Source organism: Amblyomma mixtum, chromosome 2 (genome assembly GCF_055824585.1).
Source record: "Amblyomma mixtum isolate Tamu chromosome 2, ASM5582458v1, whole genome shotgun sequence".
NCBI classification, from domain to species: Eukaryota; Metazoa; Arthropoda; class Arachnida; order Ixodida; family Ixodidae; genus Amblyomma; species Amblyomma mixtum.
In genome coordinates this window covers 202567858-202574165 of record NC_143013.1, presented here as the reverse complement: position 1 = coordinate 202574165, position 6308 = coordinate 202567858, and positions in this window count along the sequence as shown.

Here is a 6308-nt window from a genome sequence, read left to right as displayed (position 1 = left end):
CCAACGAGCTAGGCTCAAAGTTATTAATCATGAGCTGCTTTTGAGCTGCTTACTGTAGATTTTCCTCCTCCGTCCGATGTTCATGTTACACGGTGAAGAAAAATTGAACCCGGAAATATTTGGATCCGCGTTCTATTTTTGTCAGGAACAAACTTACTACGACAGGAATGCGTGATAATTACTTTGCCTATACTGCGTTTACTTTAAAAAGAAAGAGAGAAAAGGAGGTTTCGCAAAAATACCAAAATTGTTTTCAAAGCAAGCCTAAGGCGAAGATTGCGTCCCCGCATGTTTTCGTATAGCCTTTCCCTGACAGCAAGGACGCTGCGGCAAGACTTCGCGGTGGCTTTATGAACAAAGATTTTTTTTTAGGCTAGCACCTATTGTCCGGACGAATAGCAACTGTCAATTTTCAGTTAGTAATGAGGTGCCTCGGCCGATAAAGTGCGATATTGCGGTGGCCTGACGGTCGTTCTCCGCATAACCAGGTATTAATTTCGACCGTTGCTTCGGCCTTTGCAACTGCAGCACCGATACTCGAAATAAAGCAAAGCTATTGCCATTTCTGCCGTCTGAATTGTCCATGAGGAACACACCGGATCTCGAGGCGTCTTTAATGAGGTACAGGACGGATGGAACGCTTGCTCATACTCGGAGCAGTTGACACCAATGAAAAAGAATGCCACCATAGTCACGCTATTCAGGGCAATCGTAGGATCTACAGAAATTCAGCACCGTTAATATAAGCAGCGCAGCTAGAATACGTATGTGAACCATATTACAGCGCATTACTAGCAGTACTCAACTCTGAGTTAATTGTCATTCCATAGCGAACGTAAACAAGCTAACCTTATTTCCTTTTTTTTGTTATTCTTTGCCTAATTTAACTTTCAAACAGCTGTTTGCCCATGTCGGGCTATCCTTTGGAGGATAGCGCATCAACCTTCGTATGCATAAATAATTTCGGTCTATATTTATGACTGCTACAGGTGGTCCGCACCGCTGTGTTGACACTGCTTTCTTTTGCTTTCTTGTGCTCGGAATTTATTATTAGAATCCAGCCCGCTAGGAGACTACAGACGAATAGAAATGGCGAAGCGAATCACTGCTTTAAAGCACGAATTGCGTTTCACGCGGGATGACGCCGCTCATGCGCGTCAACAGATACGAGTCTTTCATTGAAACGAGTTGACTAGCCAACGCGTTTCTTGGTCGCAAATTCTCCGAACGGCCTGACAGTTGGCTATGATTGTGCACAATATGCCAACCGGTATTCTCCTCTCTTTGCTTCGCCTTCCAAACGCAGGAGAGCGACCGGGAAATTTAAAAACACGGAAGGAGACAGACAGTTATGAGTGCGTCAGTTTTGAGTGCCCTAGCTAATGGCGCAGTTTGTTTCACCCCTGCTCTGGACAGTTGGCCAGATGCATTCGTTGTTTGGTGTGTTGCTATCACTAGTTTTTTGAAATCTAGAACAGGTGAACGGTACAAAAAGTGCCATCATGTCTGAGATTTCTACACAGGACAGCTTCAGGACTTATCAACCTTTGAGGTTTAAAATTGAGATTACACAAAACTAAAAGAAGGCGCACTGTCCCTAAACCGCGAATTTACCTAGTCGTTCCTCCTGTCCCTTAACAAGAAAAGTCAGTGCGGTGTCTTTCACCTCAAAATGGGCACTAGTAGCCTAGTACTAATTGCTGGCCGGACTCTGGCTTCGGAGATAAACAACAGCCACTGCTCGGAAAAGCATCAAGACCTGCTAGGCTGGAATCCTGCTAAGTAATCAGCCCAGACAAAAGAGGACTTGAAACTCCCGCCTTCATCGCATGAGACTTAAACTGTGCTCGATGGTGTGGAAGACATAGGCGACACGGACTGTGTGGATGACGTAGACTTCAAACTTGTGACCTTTCGAAAGGCTCCTGGATAAGTATGCGGTTGTCCGTTGCTCAGCCTGCAATCGTCAACGATGGTCTACTGGGATATTTTCAGGACGAATGATGTCGGATTGACTTTTCGATTTTGTAACAGCCAAACAAGCTCGCACCACAGGCCTGCTTTATTGCCAAAGCGAATTCCTCTCCTTAAGCTTGCGAATTTTGCTTTACCACTCTCTTTTATGGTCCAGTTTACGCTCTTGCTTCCTTGTATGAATTAACAGCCCATCGCATAATCTCATAAAACTTCTACGTATTAAGAACAAAACCGTCATAATTATCACAAACGCATACATGCAATGTTGAACTGACACAATCCAGAAAGGTCTTAACTTAGTACAGGCGGCGCATTATTTTAATTTTGATTATGTAAAGCCCTGATTAAAGCCCTGGGTTGGAACCCGCGTCTTTCGAGTCAGCAGCCGAGCGCCGTAACCACTAAGCCACCGCGGTGGCCCACACAGTGCATGAGTACACTGGGAACCTTGATATGCTACGAACTTGTTGAGGTCGCCGGGAAGGGGCGACCGCGTTCGCATTTATTGTAGAGAGCTGTAGGAAACGCAGTGGCAGCGTCCGGCCGACTCCTAAGTCCGACAGCGGTCTGCTTCTCTCGTGCCAACGCTGCCTGGCTCTCTTCGCCACGCGGCTCGTGCCGGCGCTACGTCGTTTTCTTCGACTCGCGGCTGGTGCGAACGATGCGCGTAGCTACATACTTAAGTTTTATTACCTTGTATGCGCGTATCTCTTTCTAGATTTGATTTTGAAGTGTATATTTATGTAATATGTGTAACGTTTCGTATTTCTTTAATACCAGTGAAAGATTGTGTAACTTTTTCCTGATGAAATAATTGCGATAACTGTAATTTGCAAATTACAATTACCATGTCATTTGCCAAATAAACGTGTCGTTTGGAATTGCTGTGAATATATATGTGCCGCTTGTTTAGTGTCTCCCATTGTCGATATGATGTAGGGAGTATGAGGTTGTCAAGCTGCCCATTCCTTCACGGCATGAAATAAATGAAATGAAATTTGCAAATTGCTCCTTTCTCTCGCATTACATGTTTTTTGAGACTTGTCTCTTCATTGCAAACGTTTTACCCTCAAAGCGCTTTCTTGGTTTCTTGACGTAGCACTCTCTTGACGTAGCACCTGAGGTAATTCTGATGTTGTTTTCTAGTGAAGACGCATTTGAGATATTCAACACGATGGCTGAATGCGATATCGATATCACTCAAATAATATTGTTATCAAAGGTGTCTCAAACGGACGTTGTCACGGGAAACTTTTAGTTATTTTCCATACCAAAGTGTCATACGCCTTACATGCATGCTGCGAAAGTTGCAGATAAGAATGATTACCAAAACCTACCAACTGTAAGGTAAACTTGCTATGCGACGCATACCCTTGACCTCATTTTGCCTGCACCAGGGCACTTAAGCATCAGTGTTTTGGCTACAGGACTGAACTCTGCCGCTGCGGTAAGCTCTTGAAGAGGTGTGGGAAGATTCTTGGGTGCATAAATCGCAAGCACAATTTATCTTACTCAAATATCAGGCCTTATCCCCATGCAAGATTCAGTAGCTCCCTGTATCGAGCGTTCATTGTCCGGAAAACGCCTGGGATTGTGTGGGGTTCCCTAATATCGCCTTCTAAGAGTCACTGATGCCCGGTGAAAGCCACCTAACGAGCATTTTTTTGGCAGAACCAATCCAGTGAGTACGTCGAATGGAGGCCCCTTGACACAGCTTAGGGCAATCAAAGCATGCGTCACCAACTCGTTTGCGCGCTAAAGATGTTTACCCGCAGTGAACTGCTCTAGGAACATCGCTTTCTAGCCCTAACAGATAGGCGTCACACTAAAAAAATCCTGGAAACGAAAGAGATTACTGAATACACAATCTCATGCCTAAAGGATTTACTAGCAGACATGTACAGTTGTGAGCAAGAGTGGTATACAACACGAAGCCTGTGGCGGAGCTCGAGAAAACTGCATCGAAACGCCACCTAGCGACAGCGACATGGGTCATGGCAGCTCAAGGAAGACCCATCTTATCCGCAGGCATGTCGGTTGGCTCCTTTCGGTGTGTCGCGGTGTGTCGCTACCACACAAGTGGGCAACACGCACAACCATGGCCTTTTGTTCGTCGACTTGGCGTCACGCGAACGACGATGACGCTAGCGATATCTCAGTGCGCCGAGCGCCAGTCATACGCCGGTCGTCTTGCTTTTTCTCGACCATGCAGTGAGAACAAAAATATGAGAAATATTACGAGCGGCTCAACTACTCTTGAACCTGGTTACAGAGCGAAAGCTATGGCGTATCGGGCAACTATACGCGGCACTGTGTCTGTAACGTTGAGCACGTTCCGGACACGATATGCAGGGCACCCACCCTGCCATCCTGCAGGTGGCAGTTAATGGTTGATCGCGATAGTTTGCTCCCGCAATGAACGCTGCGGCCTATTGCTGCACTGCCGCGGGCCTGCCACAACGTTGTCAGCGCTAACGCATGTAGCCCGCATCTCGCTCTCACCACTCCACGTACCAAAAAGCGCGATTCAGGCGTTCACTGGCCCAAGGAGCCAGTTATGCGCCCTTCCTTTCATTAAAACTAAAGAGAATGCTTACTATATTAGAATCGGAGCGAAAGCACGGATTTGTGCTGCGTAGAAGACGACGGTGAGCAGGCCGTGCCGGGGAACGGAGCAGATGCAAGTTAATGAAGGCGACGCTCTCCAATGCACAGCGCGAGAGGGCGGTACAGTTTAACACGAGGCGTGTTGGCTGGGGCGACAGCCTAGTACGAATAATTCGAGCTCCTGATACAGAACCGAAGCCTTGCGTTAAACGTATAACCTCATTGATGCTTGGCTTATCAGAGCAGAAAAACGGGAGGTCATCCGCATAGACTAACACCTTCAGTTGGTGACCCATAATACGAAAACCATCGACAGCAACACTGTTTATATCACTGAGACAAAGTGGCACCAAGTATAACTCGAACAAAAGCGGAGACTGCGAGCAGCCCGGCAGCCCTGTTTCACAGACGACTGAATTTGAACTGGTTGTGAGAGACAGCCATTAACAATCAAGGGCACTGAACAGATTTTGTAACAAAGGCGTATCTCAGTAGAGAGAACTGAACCAAGATTGACCGGATTTAGAAGAGGAAAAAGAAACGAATAGAACACCCGATCCAACGCCTTTGTCAGGTCAATTTGCAGCGGTGCTAATTGTTCATCAGCGTCACTGTAATACCACAACATTCTGCGTACTATATGTAGATTCGGTTGTATGGACCGACCCATCCAGCCACATGTTTGATGAGGTTCAATCAAAGTAGCCATTGCAAGCTGTAGCCGATTTCAGAGAACCTTAACGAAGATCTTTTAATCAACATTAGAAAGCGTGATAGCTCTGTAGCCATCTACAAATCGTAGTTTTTCCCCATCGTCCGTTTTCAGTATTAAGACAATATGACTTTTGGTGAATGACTGTGTCAAAAATCCAACATCAGGACTCTGCTCAAAAATTTGGAATAGGACAGGGGATAACACAGATTTAAAGGTCTTACAAAATTTCCCTGAGAGGTCGTCAGGCCCTGGGGTTTTCGAAAGCGGTAATCCATCCATTGCACCTTCCAATTCACCCAAGGTTCTAGGACCACTCAATATCGCGCGCTCATCCTCAGAAAGCGGGAAAACCACAGACACCCTGCGCGCTACATGAACATCGTCAGCAGTGCTTGAAGCGGCACTACAAAGCGAGGTGTAGTATTTTGAAAACTTGGCTACTATTTCAACTGTACTTGTGACGAGGGTGCCCCCACAGCAGAGCCCAGAGACGTGTTTGGCACTCACTTCCGACGCTCATCAAGCAAGAGCTGTCTAGTTGTCGTCTCACAGTGCAAAGCACGATTACTGCGGGATCGTACAGGGGGCGCTCGAAAGTGTTCTGCATCAAACCTTTGGAGGGGTCTGTTTACAGCTGCAATTTCTTCTGTGTACAACCCTGGTGTCTCGCCTTCAAGTTCATGCAAATTATAAAGGCTCTGAAGCAGCAGTTTCTCCTCACCATGCTTAAAGTAAGACCACATAAAGCCGATCTCAATAGCTACGCCACGAACTACCTGCTTGAACACCTCCCAAGCTGTAAATAATGACACTCTCATAGATAAGCAAGATTCTAAAGCTGCCCTCACTCGCTGCTTGAAGTCCTCCTCATTTAGCAAGGAAGAGCTAGTGACCATTGTGGCTTAAATTTAGGACCGGCACATTCTCCAATCCGCGCAATCACCACGGCATGATCAGAGAATGAAACAGGCCTGACGTCATGCGAAATACACATTTTAACTAGATCTGC